The sequence below is a fragment of the Peromyscus leucopus genome, chromosome 8b (genome assembly GCF_004664715.2).
Source record: "Peromyscus leucopus breed LL Stock chromosome 8b, UCI_PerLeu_2.1, whole genome shotgun sequence".
NCBI classification, from domain to species: domain Eukaryota; kingdom Metazoa; phylum Chordata; class Mammalia; order Rodentia; family Cricetidae; genus Peromyscus; species Peromyscus leucopus.
This window is the reverse complement of record NC_051086.1, coordinates 47953820-47971953: the sequence shown is the minus strand read 5'-3', so window position 1 is coordinate 47971953 and position 18134 is coordinate 47953820. Positions and strand designations below refer to the sequence as shown.

At 44.4% G+C, this 18134-nt stretch overlaps 1 protein-coding gene across 4 annotated transcripts in view; it reads left to right on the top strand.

The window, feature by feature from the left end:
• The window catches only part of Arhgap44 (Rho GTPase activating protein 44), a 174459-nt gene that overhangs the window by 35763 nt on the left and 120562 nt on the right, over positions 1-18134 (top strand). The window lies entirely within an intron of this gene.

Sequence of the window (18134 nt, the reverse complement as noted above, 5' to 3'; positions counted from 1 at the left end):
AGGACCCCTGTCTTAGGGTTTTCATTGCTGTGAAGAGACACCATGACCACTGCAACTCTTATAAAGAGAATATTTCACTGGGGTGGCTCCCTTACAGTTTCAGAGGTTCAGTCCATTATCATTATGCCGGGAGCATGGTGGCATGTAGGCAGCCATGGTGCTGGGAGAGCTGAATCCTACATCTTGCAGGCAACAGGAAGTCAACTGAAAGTAACACTGAGGGAAGCTTGAGCACAAGAGACCTCAAAGCCCACCCCCAGTGACACACTCTCTCCAATAAGGCCACATCTCCTAATAGTGCCACTCTTGGGGGGCATTTTCTTTCAAACCACCACAATTTCTGTGATGGAAACTTTCAAAGGCCAAGGAAAGAAATGGAAGAAGACACTAAAGGTAGAAAGACCTCCCATGCTCACTGACTGGCAGAATTAATGTGAAAATGGCTGTGTTGCCTAAGAGATACAGATTCAGTACAATGTCATCGAAACTACAATGGCATCATCACAGAACTAGAATAAATAAAATTTATATGGAAGCACCGAAGACCCAAATGGCAAAAGCAATCCTGATCGGAGAGAGTGCAGTGTTGGCACTGTTACCATAACTGATTTAAAACTGTACTTCAGAGCCATAGGAACAAAACCAGCATGGTGCAGGCTTAGAAGCAACAGAACAGGAGAGGATCAAGAAGCGAATTCATACTGCCATTTAATTTTTGACAAAGGTGTCCGGTGTTCATTGGAGAAAATAGTACTAAGAAATCTGGATAGTTGCACGTCAAAGGTTGATCCCATATCCTGGTCTCCCATGGTGACCTTGATGTAGGACCTGCAACAGGACAACAGCAAAAAGCAAAACTTGAAGCTGCAGGCACAGGCAAGGATGTTCTGAACAGGAGTCCAGTAGCTTGGGATGTCAACAAACGGGACTGCATGAAGTTCAAAAGCTTCTACACTGCAAAGGAAATATTGGGCAGACCGAAGAGAGAACTTAAAAGTCAGACGCCCAAAGTCTGACTAATCTGTTGAGTAAATGGACAAACGAGCTGAATAGGCACTTTTCAGGAAAATGTGCAAAAGCTAATCAATATGTGAAAAGTACATTTAACATTCTCAGCTGTCAAGAAAATGCAAATCAAAACATTAAGATTCTGTCTCCACTTCATCAGAATGGCTGTCATTAAGAAAACAAATTATAATAAATGCTTGTGAGGATGTGGATAAAAAGGAACCCTTGTTGCTGGTGTTGGATTTAAACTGCTGTAGCTGCTGTGAAAATCAGTGTGGAGGTTTCTCAGAAAACTAAAAAAAACTACCATATGATCCAAGCATTGCTCCTAGGTATATATCGAAAGGATTCTAAATCAGTACACCGAGGTACTTGACTATCCATGTTTATTGAGTTACTGACAGATGAATGGATAAAGAAAATGTAGTGTGTAGACAATGGAGTTTTATTCAGCTATGAAGAAGAAGAAAATTGGGTCATTTGCAGGAAAATGAATGTAACTGGAGGTTTCCATGTTAAGTGAAATAAGCCAGTTTCAAAAAAGACAAATCATCACATTTGCTCTCATATGCAGAATCTAGATTTAAATACATGTGCTTATATTACACGAACACAGAAGTGGGACAATGAGGGAGGAAGAAGGGACCTCATGTGAAGAGGTGGGTGGGGACAAGAGAGAAAAATGGGCTGGGAAGATGTTTTCACAGCTCATACATACACAGAGACAGACAGACAGACAGACACACACACACACAGAGAGAGAGAGAGAAGAGAGAGAGAGAGAGAGAGAGAGAGAGAGAGAGAGAGAGAGATGCAGAAGAATGGACCAGCAAGAGGTGGGGAGAAGGATGGGAAGAGTAGTGAGGAGGCATGGATATGAGCAAAGCACAATGATATGTGCTTTAAAATGTCATAGTGAAATCCCTTATTTTGTACACTGATTAAAAAATGAAAGTAGAAGGGGTGGGTATTTGAAAGAGAGAGGGAGAGAGGGGGTGGATGAATATTATTGTAGTCTTTTGCATACATGTCTGAAAGCGTCATAATGGAAGTCACTATTTTGTGTAAATATTTTATTATGAATAAACCAAAACAGCCTTCCTTGTCTTGCAATTTAGGCTTCTTACCACTGTGTGGCAGTGTAGTTACTCTCGCTCCCTAGGTCCTGAAGGGCTGGGCTTGCTATCTTTCCAAACCTTGTTTATCCAGATCCTTTTCTCTGCTAGAAAGGAGGTATGCATCTCTTCCTCCGACTGCTAAATTCTCCTGGCCCAGGGAATCTGTTTTCTCTCTTTCAGTGTTCTACAGAGAAAACCTTAGTAATGGTGATCGATGAGGCTCAAGCCAAGAGGGGCACATGCCTGTCTTCCTGCATTCTTCAGAGTTCTTGAGATTTTGTCTTCAGCCCTATCCCATTTACAGTAAGAGGGTAGAGAGAGAGGATCGATTGATCAGATTTCCACATCCCCACTTTTCACACCGATTTAAATGCATGGTCTCATGACTCAGGGTTTGTGTCATCATTGGACACGGCTCCAGGGCTGTGTTGACTTTCCTTTACACTGTTGACGTGATGACTCAGGCAGGTGTGGCCAGATGAGCTTCTAGGCTCCACGGCATGGGACCTCGGGTGAGTCATTTTATCCCTGGAGGCTTAAGTCGCTCACTTTACAAGGAGAGGGTGAGGTCGGGAGCCATGGAAGACTCTCTTGCTAGCACTGAAAACAAAATTCCCTGAAATATGCTATTATTGCTTTTCTTTTGATAGGGAGCTATTCCAGACAGCTCTCATCTGGTGTTTTGCTTAATTTACACACAATGATTAATTTACACACAAGCTTAGCCTGTATCCCTTGGCAACACTTAGCAACTGCCTGCTTTCAGAAAGTAGTCAGTTGGATGGTTTAAAGAGACATTGTCCTAAATTGGGCATGGTGATGCTTGCCTGTTATCCTAGTACTCTGGAGGAAAAGAATGAGGATCAGGAATTCAAGGCTAGCCTCAGCTACATATTGGGTTTAAGGTCAGTGTGGGTTATGTGAGACTCTTATCACAAAACAAAAACAACACAGAACAAAAAGCAGAGAAAGAGAGGCAGAGACAGACAGACACACAGACAGACACACACACACACACATACATACACCCAAATCATGGAATAACGCTATGCAGACAAGGTTGGCCTCATCTGGGGTATGCATCACCTTCTGAATTTAAAGAAATTTTCCATATAAATGTATTTCACTTTTAGAGGAAAAGGTCAGCCTTGCACGATCTGGTTTCCAATGGGACATGTGATCTGTGATTTTTTTTTTTTTTAACTTGGAACCAAAGTCATTCAAGACTTCAACCATGGACAACTGGAATGATCCTTACATTCTCCTGATGCTTTGGTTTTACAACCATAGAGGATACAGCGTTCCTTCCTTGTCCAGTCCCTAGGTTTTCCCGAGCTGCATGGTTTTTATATGAGAGTCAATAAATGGTTGGAAGGATAGTTTCTTGAGAAAGTATGTATTGAATGCTAAGTGTGTTCCAGGATGTGGTCTAACTTCATGCGGTTCTTACAGTCACACGGTTGTGCCTACCTGTAATCCCAGCATATCAGAAGGACTGTGTGTTTAAGGTCCTCTTTGTATGTTCCAGCCGCATACTTGGACTCTATCCCAGGAACAAAACAAAGAAAACTCACAGATATACAAACTGCAAATTCATGCATGTGCCTAACATCAGGAGGTTAGCAGTGTTTCCTAAGGGGGTGCCTCTTTTTCAGAAAATGCCTTGTAGCCACAGAGCTGGTCAGTGGCAGTCTGGTCTTCAGACCCTGGGCAGCCAGAATCCAGAGTCTGTGCTGTGCACAGTCCCTTCCATTTCATCCAAGAGAGATGGAGCTGTGGACTACTGGAAGTAATGAGCTGAAGGCTACCAGAAGTGGCCCAATGGTAGATCACTTGTACTGTGAACAAGACTCTGAGTTTAACCCATGACATCACCAGCATAAATTAAAAAAAAAAAAAAATTGATGCTAGTTAAAGGTAAGGGCAGCATCTAATCCAATCAGTGGGGAGAACAAGGTCTCCTGTGGCAGGAACCTGCTTAATCCTGTAGGAGGTGACTGGGCTTTTCTAAGGGAGATAAGGAGTTTGGAGTGGTCAGGCAGGGGCCTAGGAAAGTGGAAACTCACAGACAGCTTTGGTGGTATTGTGTTCCCCAAAATATTGTGTATCCTAATAAACTTATCTGGGGTCAGAGAACAGAAAAGCCACTAGATACTTAGGATAGGCAGTGGTAGCACACACCTTTAATCCTAGCATTCCAGAGACAGAAATCCATCTGTTCAAGGATACGGCCAAGCATGGTGACTCACGCCTTTAATCCCAGGGAGTGATGGCAGATAGCAGAAAGGTATATAAGGTGTGAAGACCAGGAACTAGAAGTATTTGGCTGGTTAAGCATTTGGCTGGTTAAGCTTTCAGGCTTTCGAGCACAGTTCAGCTGAGAGCCATTCGGATATGAGGACACAGAGGCTTCCAGTCTGAGGAAACAAGACCAGCTGAGAAGTTGGCCAGGTGAGGTTAGCTGTGGCTTGTTCTGTCTCTCTGATCTTCTAGTGTTCACCCCAATACCTGGCTCAGGTTTGATTTTATTAATAAGACTTTCTAAGATTCCTGCTACAGAGGGCTGGTTGGTGATGAGGCCAGGAGCCTCTGCAGCTGGCAGTGGGAGAAGTTAAGTCTCTGCCTCCGACAGGGTCAGATGGAGGCTTTCTTCTTCCTGAGGGTGATACTCAGAGATGGCTTGTCAGGTCCTTGGAAACAATGCTCCTGAGCTATAGAAGATACAGATCCATCAGAAGGACAGAGAGGAGAGGCGTCACAGCTACAAGCCTATGTTCGTGGCCCCGGACCTTGTCCAATGGGGCTAAAGGGACAGTTCATTCTTCAGTAGACTTGACCTTTCTCAGGCAGCACTGGGGGTGGGGCAGAGTCGCCTCCCCATGCTCATGTTTTTTTTTTTTTGCATCCAACGAATAGGGAGGAAGAGGTTTGGCTGTGGTTCTTAAGAGGCCACGAGATTGGGGTTGAGGGGATCCTGAGGAGAGCTCAGAGGAGTCTAGCTAGAGCCACCCCTCTTGTTTGTAAAGCTGAAGTCTGTGAGCATCATCCCTGATTACTCATAGTTGGCATCTTAAATAAACTGATTGTAAGTCATGAAAACCACAGGTTTCCTTGCTCAGCTGTGAGCTGACCAGTTCCCTCCCTGACAATGTGCTAAGTCCTGTGCTTCCCATGCTTGCGCCTAGTTTTGTATGGGGCTGTCTAGCTCCCTATCGCAGGCCCAGGCTACCGCCCAGTCCTGGCAAGCTTCCCTCCCAGACACAGCAGCTGCACGGGACATGGGCCAGGGAAGAAGGGAAGCAGAAAGGATGGTGCAGAATGCCCTGGAGAGTTCTACAGTCTGTGCAGGGCCACGGTCCTTAAGTCGCTTTCCTGGCTGCGAGCATTGAGCCTTGTATCCATTCCCAAACTCACATCAGCCTTCCTGCCTCAGCCTGTCAGTGCCTTTATGTTTGGTTTTGTGTTTCCTACATTGTGGGTGTTGCCCTGCACAGTCCTGGTCAGCCTGGATGCTTTGCATTTGATATTTCTGTGATACCTACTGGTCCCCTTGGGTCACCACCTGGTCCTGATTATTCTCTGAATCGTCATCTTTGTCAGAACCCTCTGTTACTAGATGTCAGGATCTCCTCTTCTGTCCCCATCCCTCTGCCTGCTCTTCTTGCTCCTACTATGGAGTCTTGGGTTGATCTCTCCTTACAACCTCTGCCATGTACCCAACTCGGACTTCTTCCTATGCTAAAGGTTTAGGTTCACAGCAGGTACCTAATGGGATTAATCCATGGAGTCTATTTAATGCGCAAAGGAATTTATTTGGGGGTTAACTCACAACCATGGGAGATTTATCGTAGGGTCCGGGAAAGTTGAGCTATGTCCCAAGTTGACTTGCCTGGTTCAAGATCTCAGCATCCCAAACCACAGGTAGAGAAGAGAGGGAGTGTATGTGCATCCCAGGTCTTAAGTGTCCCTCAGTGGCTTTGTCCCAGGGTCATGTACTTCAAGGTCATAGGCAGGTGTAACAGCTACCTGCTACCTCACTAGGGATGGTGCTTCAGGGCATGGCTCAAACAGCCACCCCTTAACCATAGGATACAGCCACGTGGGGAAAATCGTATTTTCCCTAAACACAAATATCACTGATACATTTTAAATTTAGAAATTACATAGGAGGCTAACAACTAGTAAGGGAATGGTTTTAATATCCTGTGACAAGTTAGTGAGGATGTTATGTGGTCTTTCTTAAAATACTGTATTGAACTGTAGTCACCTTTTTCTTTGTGGTGCTGTAAAGTGATAGATACGGTGCCTAAAAGATGAGAGAAGTAGGTATTCACTGAGCTGGGCCAAGGGCACCAGCTTCACCATGGGGCATGGGGCAGGCGTTAATCACTGTTCAAATCTATTTTGCAAAGACACTATTATTGTTCATGATAACGTCTTAGTTTCCATTGTAAGCTCTGCTTCCGATAGTCTCTTTCCTTTGATGTTAGCAAAGATGTTGAAGATGGAGCCACATCAGACCCTCATTAGCAGTTGCTGGGCCTCTCCCTCATTGGCCTGGCTGCCTTGAGCCAAAGGGCTATTACTCTGACAGACAGAGGGACTAACCTTGGGTAAGCAGCTGCCTTCCAGAACATTCTTCCAGATGCCCTGAGACATCTACGCCGAGGTCATAGTTGATCACCTTGGCCCTGATGGCACAGCCCCACAAAGGGCTGTATGAACCAGTTTGCTTGGGTGAGCAGTGGATGGCTGCAACAGTCCCCACCTTATCTAGAGGGGAAACTTCCTGGGTGACCTAGCAGAGAGACTGCTAGGACCAGTGCTAAGAGACAAGGCTATGATTGGTCCAACTGCATCACTGTGATTGGTCTAGAATAAACAGCTGTGATTGGCTCAAGCACTCACTCTCAGGCTATGGAAGGCTGCTCAGGCTCACTCTGCCAGCTGGGAGACACCCTTTCTTATTGCTCTGGCTGGCGCTGCTTGCAGCCTGGGGTCCGATAAAAGGCTTCCCCCAGTGCTTCTTCTCTGCCTGTCATCAGAAGAGCAGGCAGAGCTGGTAACGCGATGAAAGAAGTGGCAGAGACAGCCCAGAGTGACAGCAGCCGTGCAGAAAATAGCCACATGGCCGGACAGGCTGGCAAAGCCACACCGAAAGTATGCAGGCAGCCTTGGCAGCTGAAGGAGTTAGTGGTGGTGGTGATCTTAGGAGCAAATCTGGTGATGGCTGACATTGCTCGCCTGAGTGATTCTGGCTCTATCAGCAGCAGGTGCCAGATGCCTGGCTCTCGCGCCTCACGGGGCACCCTGATGGAGGTGGAGGTGGGCACCCCGAGTAGTTGTGGGTAGTGGCCAAGTTGTGGGAGGAGTTCAGCTGCCAGCTCTATGACAGACAGCTGTGCTGTTGAAGAGAGACCAAAGCAGAAAGAAGAGGGGGCGTGGCTGAAAGAGAGTGAGAGATAAACGGACTGACCAAAGAAGGATAAAGGGCTGTGAGTCAGCAGGGAAGATCTGCACAAGAGTTCCATAGAGTAGCTCATCTTTTGGACCAAGAGCTGCGACATTCCCTGTCCAATGCCAAGGACTTGGTTAGGGTCCCTGTGCCTGAGGGCTTCCTGAGAACTGTAACGCTAGAGGGGGCTGCTGCAGATCCCACCAGCCTTCTGATTGGTAACAAGACTACTACAGGAAGATGACTTGAACCAAAGCAATGTACTAGGTGTCAGTCAATTTTGTGATTAAGATGGGTACAGATTGGCTGGGCGGTGGTGGCGCACGCCTTTAATCCCAGCACTCGGGAGGCAGAGACAGGAGGATCTCTGTGAGTTCGAGGCCAGCCTGGGCTACCAAGTGAGTTCCAGGAAAGGCGCAAAGCTACACAGAGAAACCCTGTCTCGAAAAACCAAAAAAAAAAAAAAAAAAAAAAAAAAAAAAGATGGGTACAGATTAACTCATGGGTAGGTACTGTATACAGTGTGGACACACTGGAGAAAGGCTGAATCATCTTCTGTAGTGAGATGCTGCGAGATTTCATCATACTACTCAGAATGACCCAGAATTGAAAACTTATGAATTATTTATTTTCCACTTATTTATTTTGGGTGGCAGTTGATTATAGGTAACTGAAACTCTGAAAAGTGAATTCACAGATTGAAGGTGAGGGCTGCTGTGTATCCTCTGTGTGAGGAACATACCTGTTATAGGGGCTGTTCAACATTAGGGAACCAGCCCAATTAAATCGTAAGCCTGTGTTAGGTGACAAGATTCATTTATGCCATCAGTAAGTAGGTGTTCGCTGTGTCTTCTGCATTCAGTTGGCATTGGGCATTCGAGATGATTCCTTCCTTCCCTGTGTAACTTATTTTCTAGTAAAAGTGATTTTTCTCAAGAGGTACCGTGTTTGGGTATTAGAATAATGTGAAGAAATCAATGGGAAGCAATTAATGTGGAGAAGCTTTAAACATTTTTTAAAGTTTTCTTTTACAATGTTTCTCTTTATTTGTAATCATATAAATATATGATAGTTCTGTTTTATTTTATACTCGTATTTAGCCCATTAGGTATAATTTATTTTAATCATTTGAAGCTTAATTGATTTTAATTATTTGGAAGTTGTGGTTGCTAAGGAGATTAAGAAGCAAGCTTGTTAAAAGGCTAAAAGGGTCTGAAAAACAAAACATTTTTCCCCTTCATTCCAGTACATCTTATATAATGGAAAGAGAGAGCATCCCTTGAAACCCTGTGGCTTCAGGGGCTCATCTTCCTACAAAGCTTAATTTAGAAAGGGCATATCTAACCCGGAGAAAAAGCTTTTCAGCTAAGATACAAACAACAGAATGGTGCCAGTATGAATTTTAATTGGAAACCTAAAATTCAGTGGAGCAGAGGTTTGCTATCAGTGGCAAGAATAAGAAAAATGTGTGTGTGTGTGTGTGTGTGTGTGTGTGTGTGTGTGTTTACACAATATTTTTGGTCATTGTGTTAGTCAGTTTTCCATATTCCACAACAGAACACCTGAGATTGTCATGTAAAGAGGAAGGGTCTGTCTTGGCCTGTTGTCTCGGAGCCCGTCCGTCGTTTGTGACTGATTGACAGCACTGCTTTGGGCCCCTAGTATCGAGCACATCACTACAGGGCATTTGTGGCTGCACACTGTGCACCTCATGGCTGAGAACAAGGGGAAAAGAGGAAGAAGTGGCTTCACCCTTCTCCTTGAAGGCATGCCTCTGATGACCTCCCCCAGGACCTCTTAGAACCTCTGTCTCCTCTCAGTTCTGCCAAACTGGAACCAGCACCCCACAAGCTGCTTCTGTCGTCCTGATCCAATTGTCCTAAACCTGGGGGGGAGGGTACAGCTTGTGTCCCACAAAGTTCAGCTACTGGTCTTCAGAAAGCCAATTAAAAGAGGCAAGTTAATAGTGAAAAACAGAAAAAGGAGCTTAATTCAGTGTGGTCATATTGGGAAGAGGGACAGAGATCCAGCGGCTCACTTCCCGAGTCCATCTTTAGGGTCCTGAAACAAGGGTAAGGATTAAATGGAAGGCAAAGGATCTAAGCAGTCCAGCCAAGGTGTACCCACCACTCATCCATCATTATTTGGGATCCTCTAATGTGGTCTGAGAAGTTGTAAATCTTTTCTGGAGATTCTCCCAACATTAGATCCTGGGGAAGTTCCCATTTCATTGGCACCCATTGTTTCAGGAATCTGATAGTCAGATTTAGAGACAGATGTAGGTGTCTCTTTAGAATATCTTCATTTCTGTCAGGTCATGGCATTGCCATTCCTTTCTTTTTATTAAAATGTATAAAAGCATGTTTGGCATTTCTGTGCACTTCACCTTTACAAATGTCTACTTATGTAAATTTAACACAACTTATACTCTTCTCTTGTTAATTAGCTTTTGTCCTAATTGACTTCTGAGATCAAGCCAAAGGCTGCTGATGAAGAGGGTGTCCCTCACCCACTCTGCAGTGCTCCAAGGAGGTGCTCTGGTTTCTAGTCTACCTGAGGACGATAGTTGTGCTTCACTGAGAACCCAGAACCTTTCCTTTGGAGCTGGGTAGAGCAAGCCTTAGGGGCATGCAAGGCCCTGGGTTTGGTTTCCCATATCAGCATCCACTCTGTGACTTCACAACTACCTTGGATTCCCTTAAGCTAGTTCCTCCATTTCCATCTCTCTTTGATGGTATTGGAGAGAATAACAGCCTTGGAGGCCTTTGAGGACGGACCCTTCCCGATGTCCCCTTTGGAGCCTCCCTCTTCCTCTTTTTCTTGTAACACTAGAGAGAGGTCCCCTCTTTCATGCAGTTTTTTTTTCTCTTTCTCTTTGAGGGTCACCACCCAGCTCCCAAATATTCACACAGAGACTTATTCTTTCTTATGAATGCTCGGCTTTAGCTTGACTTATTTCTAGTCAGCTTTTCTAAAATTATCCTGTCTACCTTTTGCCTCTGGGCTTTTACCTTTCTGTATATCTGTTCTTTTCTTCTTATTCCATGTCTTGCTGGGTTTGCTGGGTGGCTGACCCTCAGCGTTGCTCTCCTCTCCTTTTCTCCCTCTTCTCTTTTTCTCCTTTATTTATCCTCTTTGCCTGCCAGCCTTGCCTATTTCTCTCCCCTGCCTCGCTATTGACCATTCAACTTCTTATTAGACCAATCAGGTGTTTTAGGCAGGCAAAGTAACACAGCTTCACAGAGTTAAATACATGCAACATAAAAGAATGTAACACAACTTTGAATCATTAAACAAATGTTCCACAGCATACATGAATATAACACCTCTCAAATTGATATTCCACAACACTTTGAGATGGAAATTACCAAATGCAGAGGGAGAAGTAGCTGGACTTTGTTGAGGCCCATTAGGAAAAAGCTACTTCCCCCTGGAAAGGAAGGAAAAAGAATAAAGCAGGATTTTAATGAGTCTTAACAATAAAAACCCAGAGTCAGATATCAAGGGTGAAAGCTGAAAGATCAGAGAAGCAGAGCAACAGCCACTAGAAACTTCTTACCTCTACAAATGCTCAGACCTCTACAAATGCACCGAGATCCTGTCTCCACCCACCTTATATTCCTGTCTCCACCTCTCTAGTGCTGGAATTAAAGGCAGACACTACTAGTGCCCATCTCTGTTTTTCTTTTAGACTGGTTCAATCTTATGTAGCCCAGGGTGGCCTTGAACTCCTAATCTTCCTGCTTCTTGAGTATTGGGATTAAAGGTATGAGCCACCACTGTTTGGCTTCTATGGTTAACTAGTGGCTAACTCTGCCCTCTGATCTGTAGGCAAGCTTTATTTGGGCAGAGCACAAACAAAATATCACACAACAAAAGAAAGAAAAGCAAGGAAAGAAAAGAGAGAGAGGAAAGGAAAATCTAAGTTCTGTCTCCGGCTGTGGTTGGAGACTTGACGTTCTAAGCTATCTAAAACCCTACTCACTATAGTCTCCTTCTCTTAATCTAGCTGGGCCTGTTGATCACTTAACTAGGAGTCCATCCCCAGAGATGCAAGTTCACTTGAAGACTTGCTAAGGGGAAGGGAGGACTAATCATCCCCTTATGGAGACAATGTATGTATTCTTCCAGAAGCTTCTCCTTTAGGGCAACACTTGCACTGCTTCCATGAAGCAGATCACAGACAGAGCCCACCCTCTTAAGTCAGAAAAACGTAACTTTTCCTTTTCCTGATTTTGTTTTCCTTTGTTCCGACACTCACCAAAGGTTTGAGCATGTTTTCCCTGACACTCTGGCCTTTCTCACTCAGTCTCTGGAGCCCCACTCACCTACCATTATGCAGCAACATGCTGACCTCCATTGCAGAAGCCATGGTTCCTCTCTTCCTTGTCTTTATCTAGGAAGCTGCCAAGACTCACAGCTTATCTGCTCTGGTGTTTTTCTCTCAATCTCTAATAAAATTGTCCTTGAGCTTCCTTCTGGATTTGTTTTTAATTTCTTTTATTGATAATTAGGAGCCCCAAAAGGAGACCTTATGGTTTCCTCAGTAAAAATAGTAGGCAAACAAGTAGGTTATTTAATTATACATCTTCATGTCATAACAAATATTTAAGTAGCATCTTTTAAAAATCTATTTGATCCTTTCATGAATATTATTTAAATGTAATACCTAAAATTTTTGCCATTATTAAAAGTTGTGTGCTTACAGAATTTCCCTGGGAAGTACTACATGGTGTGAAGGTGGGATATATATTTCTGTTTGTGTGTCTATGCTTATGGTTTTTCTAAAGAGGCTTTATAAAATGTCTGGAAGAAAACACATCTGCTTCATCTCCCATCCCTGACACTGTTTTCAACATGATCAATCTGTTGCTGAGGTCATCTGATGAGGATTATATTTGGCTTTTACTGAGTTTTTCAACTCCAGCATCGCTTCAGTTTGGATTTTCTTTAAGAATTTAAACTCTGTTTTTATACTATCTTAGGATTTCTATTCCTGTGATAAAACATCATGACCTTGGAGAGACACGGGTTTATTTCATCTTACAAATCTCAGGTCACATTCCCTCACTGAAGGAAGCCAGGGCAGAAACTGAATCAGAAACCATGGAGGAACACTGCTTACTGGCTTACTCCCCATGACTTGCTCAGTCTGCTTTCTTATACACCTGAGGATCACCTGCCCAAGGGGTGGCATCACTCACAATGGGCTCTGCCCTCCCACATCAGTCATGATCAAGAAAACACCCCACAGTCTTGCCTAGAGGTAAGTCTTATGGAGGCATTTTGTCAACTGAGGTTTCCTCTTCCTAGATGTCTAGGTTTTTGTGTCAAGCTGACAAAAACCAACCCATACACATACTTTGGATTGACTCCTTCATTTTGTTCATCTATTTGTCTTTGAGTAGTTTGACCATATTTATAATCCTTCTTTTGATTTCTTTGTCTGGGAGTTCTTCCAGGTCATTTTCAATAGAGGCTATTACTGTGGGATTTGTATTTTTTAGAGGAGCCGTGTTATTTTGGTTTTTCTTATTGTTTTTATTTCTGTATTGGGATTTGCACATCTGGAATTAGTTAGTTGGCTGAGTTTTTCTTTCCTTTTTGTTTCCTTTCTTCTTTCAGCAGGAGGGGGCTAATTCTTTGCAGGATTGGGATATTGATTATTCTGTTTATCTGACATTTGGGGGTACAGCCTCTATTCTAGCTCTTCTCCTTGTCAATGACAGACTTGTCCCTTCAGTGGCTTGGTTAAGGAGTTTGGAACAAGTTTCCTCAGGCTATATAGACTAGTCCTGGTTTTCAAGGCTAGAAAGAACTGGAGGATCCCAATCAGTCAGCTGTCAGGACTTTCCTGAGTCCTCAGTGGAGGTTTCCCAGCCGCATGTAGTAGCTGAAGAGTCCCTGACACTGTCAAGTTCCCGCAAGGGGCTAGCAGAATGTGGTAGTTAGACCCTGACCAGCGACTATGGGGTTTTGGGCTAACACAACAGGAAGGTACTGGGAAGGGGAGTGTGGGTAGCCTACCTGGGTCTCATACTGTGTGGGATGGCCTGTGGGTCCCTGGTAGGGAGCAGGCTGGGATCTGATGAGTTTCCAAAGGGAGGAAAGAGGACCAGGAGGTAGTGATCATCCTTGGAAAGCAGCTGTTGGGATTCCTCCCACGGTTCAGGGATGGTTGCTGAAGAGTGGGGAGAGAGAGTGTAAGAGCAGAGGCAGTGGATGACTGTAATGAAGCAGTGGTTTTTGGACACACAAGACTGTTGCAGAATATTATTTTAAGGTTGTTACTTTTGTTTATGTTGCATTTGTTTAACTCTGTGAAGCTGTGTTACTGTGCCTGATGGTCTAATAAAGAACTGAATGGCCAATAGCAAGGCAGGAGAAAGGATAGGTGGGGCTGGCAGGCAGAGAGAGTATATAGAAGGAGAAATCTGGGAGGAAAAAAGAAATAGCTGGAGAAGGAGGAGGACCCCAGGAGCCAGCCACCCAGCTATACAGCAAGCCACGGAGTAATAGTTAAAGTAAGATATACAGAAGTAAGAAAAGGTAAAAGCCCAGAGAGAAAAGATAGATGGGATAATTTAAAGTTAAGAACAGCTGGCAAGAAACAAGCCAAGCTAAGGCGGACATTCATAATTAGGATTAAGCCTCTGTGTATAATTTATTTGGGAGTTGGGTGGCAGCCCCCCTCCAAAGCAAAAACAAACAACAATACAAGACAACTACACATATGAACTCATGACATCTGTGGCAGCATGTTTAAGACCTGTGCAAAGCCCCAGTGTGGAGAGGGGAGGGAGGTATGAAGTTCCATCCCTAGCTTAGGAGTCATTCATTGGCTGTTAAGAACTGCTAGGGAAAAGAGTCGGTTTTCTTTAAGAATGTAGCCCATAGTTAAGCAACAGCACTACAGTGGAGGGTCTACACATCCAAGAATACATGGACAGCCCAAACTGGACTCCATAGGGGGAGAAATTAAAAAGATACAAAGTTGGTGTGTAGGAAAAAGGGTGATAGATCTGGGAGGAGTTGGGGGAGGGATGCATGTTATCAAAACACATTGTATGAAATCCTCAGAGAATTAAAAATGAGAATAAAAAGAAAATACATCTGAAAATTAAGAAAGACTTTTTAATATGTCACCCTCCTCCACCAAGTGGTCAACTTTAAAACGTAACTTTGCTTCCACGGCTTACCACCGTGGTTTAATTGTGTACTCTATTGGAGCTCAGGTTGAAAATGTGGTCTGCAGAGTTGCGTGCTACTGCTCTTTGGGGTTGGAGGTGATCAGGATTTGAGGAGGTGATGAAGGCAGGGCTCCACAGGACAGAACTTATGGCTGGATAAGATCCAAGAGAGCACACTTGCTTTCTCACTGCAGATCCAGTAGGAAGCCCCAGATGCAGACAGGTGCTGGCCTGCTACTCTTGGATTTTACAGCATCTAGAACTGTGAATCAAACAAAACAAAACAAAACAACAAAACCAACAAAAAAATCCTTGCTTATAACTTACCTAGTCTGTAGTATTCTATTGTAGCTATAGAGAATAGACTAAGATGGTTCCCTTACTGTATGCTCCTAAACCTTGTAGGACTGTGCTCCGTGAGGATTTTGCACAGTGGAGTGGCAGCAGAAAGGGTAGAACCTTTGGATGGCTCCTCCCTGGCTGTTTGTCTAATCCCAGAGAGCATTCTTTCCCCAGTGGCTTACCTTTATAAAGACACTGCTGCCCTTTCTGTCTCAGAGCTGAGGACTTGCAGGCTCCATTGCCATGTTTGTCTCCAGCGTCCATTGCTCTTGCAAGTAGAGCATCCTCCAGCTGCTTTGCTTTCCTTTGGTGACCCCTGGGGTACACCTACCACTCCTGGGGGCTGCATTAGCCACAGGAGAACCAGACTGCTTAACACTACACACACACACCCCTTCAGTCACCACAAACAACCCATTGTTAACCAAAGAAAGTGCAGTTGTTCTCTGCAGGTTTTCATTTACCTGGATGAGACCTGGTCTCAGATACCTTGTGATTTCCATGTCTGAACTTGCCTTCATATTGCACTTCAGAGTCTTTCGTTCTGGCTGAGTAGGAACCTGTAAAAAGCTAGTGGGGATTTTTCCACCATTGACAGACTCTACATTTTGAGTGGTTTTATTGTTTTACATTTTCAATTGTGTGGATGTTATTTTTTTCCTCACTTCCCTCTTGGCCCCTCTTCTTTTTCAAAATGATTCATTTCATGCAGATTGTCTTGATTTCCAGTAGGGTGAAAAGATTAACCCAGAAATGAAATGGAGATGGTCACAGGTTGCTAATGTCAGTTGCTGTAGGATGTAGAGACTGTGATGGAAATGGGGAACAAAGACAAGACAAAACAAAACAAAACAAAACAAAAAATCCAGCTACCATTCACGCCCAGATCTTTAATTTTTCATTTATAAAATCTTAGACACTCCAGTTCTCGAGAATTCTCCAGACATGACAGCCTGTCTGTTAGTGAAGCTTCCTTGTGCACCTCACCTTCTTCCCGCTTGGCTGCAGACGGATTAATAAAACCTAGTTTCTCAATTAATCTTGTATGACTTGGCTATTAAGTATTGAAGGTTTTTTGTCATTAGAAAGTTTAGTGATTGAAGGGGACTCACGCACAGCAGGGGCTCCCTCCAAGACCCAGATTAGCCACAAACCCCACCCAAACACCAACTGTTTTCACAGAGAGATTCTTTATTAAGCAGAGAAGAAAAGTTAAAAAGTGGCTGCTTTCTGACTCTGGCAAATGACCTTGCAGGTGCAGTTTTTAAGAAGAGGAGGAGGGAAAGTCTGTCTTTGGAGGGGCTAGGATGCCCTGGTAAAGGGGATGAGGGAGAAGGGGAAGGGAACAAGGGAGAAGGACAGGGATATTTGTTCCAGGGGGACAAAGCACTGTCTCTGGATAGAGAGGAGACAGACATGGCACATAGGAAAATGGCGGTTTACAAAGGTAAAAGGGAAACCTTGTATTAGGATGAGGTGTTTAATTTTAATTGGGCATGTTAATTGGGTGAGCCAAAGGGGGCTTTTGGTTGCTGGACTTCAGTAGCTGGACCTTGGTAGTTGGCCTCAGGAGGAAGACGTGGCCATATAAGGAGACAGACCTTGGTGGCTAGCATTTGGAGTAATCTAACAGTCTTTAACAAGGCAGAGGGAATGGGAGAGAAGGGCAAGGCCTGCCAGAGCCACCTGTTCTGTGGGCTAGTGTCCTTTAGTGATAAACATCATTGTTTTGCATCTCCACTATTCTACTTGGATCTGTTTTGTTGACTAGACTCCTTGTGCAGTGTGGTTCAGATGCCACTCACTGCCTCAGCCTCAGGGAACACATCAGGTTAAGCTAAATTGACAGATTCTTATGGCCAGAAGGCTTTGGGCTCTGTTTTTAGCTTTGTAATAATGTCTCAAACATGCCTCAGCTTCATTCTGACCTCAGATTTTGTTTTGTTTTTTAACTGTGTGTGTGTGTGTGTGTGTGTGTGTGTGTGTGTGTGTGTGTGTGTCTGTCTGGTGGTGGTGCTAGTGGTGCACATGAGTGCAGTGTGTGCAGAGGCCAGAAGAGGGCATCCGATTCCCTGGAATTGGAATTGCAGGCAGTTGTGAGCTGCATGATGTGGCTGACATGGGTGCTAAGAACCAATCTTCGGCCCTCTGCAAGAGCAGCAAGTGCTCTTAACCACTGAGCCATCTCTCCAGTCCTCTGTCCTCAGTTTTTCACAGAAAGAGGAATTGTTTTTATAACCAAGGGCCCACCTACTGGCTCCTCCATGAGAATAGGAACATGCAGTGTATGGCCTGGGAGAGCCAGGTGGGCCAGTGAAGGATACTGGGATGAGGCCTCATGCCCCAGGCAGCAGATTAGGAGTCCTAGTCTAAATCATTGTGGGGGACATGTGGGTTTTACTTTCTTAAAATGCCATAGATAAGAGGATGTGATTCACATCATAGAAGCAGTGAATGTGGATAAGAAAATATTGGGCTTCTGGTCGAGTCATAGAAATCCTGTCCACATAAAGCCCACTGGCACCTATGGAATGGGCAGTCTGCCAGACTGACTAGAAAGAATACTGAGATCTTGTCCTGGGCCTGCAGGACTCCCACTGTGCCCTTGAGTCAGAGACAGAGACAGTGTCAGAGACAGAGACATAGAAGGTGGTGTATGTGTTTTTCCAGCACCTGAGGAATGTTCCAGTAGATTAGAACAGACTGCATCCAGGGCTGCTGCCCTCCAAGCCTGGAAGGATTGTCTTGTAGAATTAGCCACAAGTAACCCTTTTCAGTTCACAGAAAGGCATGGCCTGCCCTGACAGCAGCCTTGGAAATACAGTACAGAGGAAATTCACCTCAGCAGTGAGGGAGAGAACTAGAAAATGGAGCTACCAGAGACTCAGCCTCTTTCTTTGGCTCATGGTCTTTCAGGGACAGAAGAACAAGCAAGGTCTCAGAGAAGGTTTGGAGAAATCATTATCCCCAGTGTAGGATGATGTGCAGATTAATATATATTAAACCTTTAAAATGTTATAG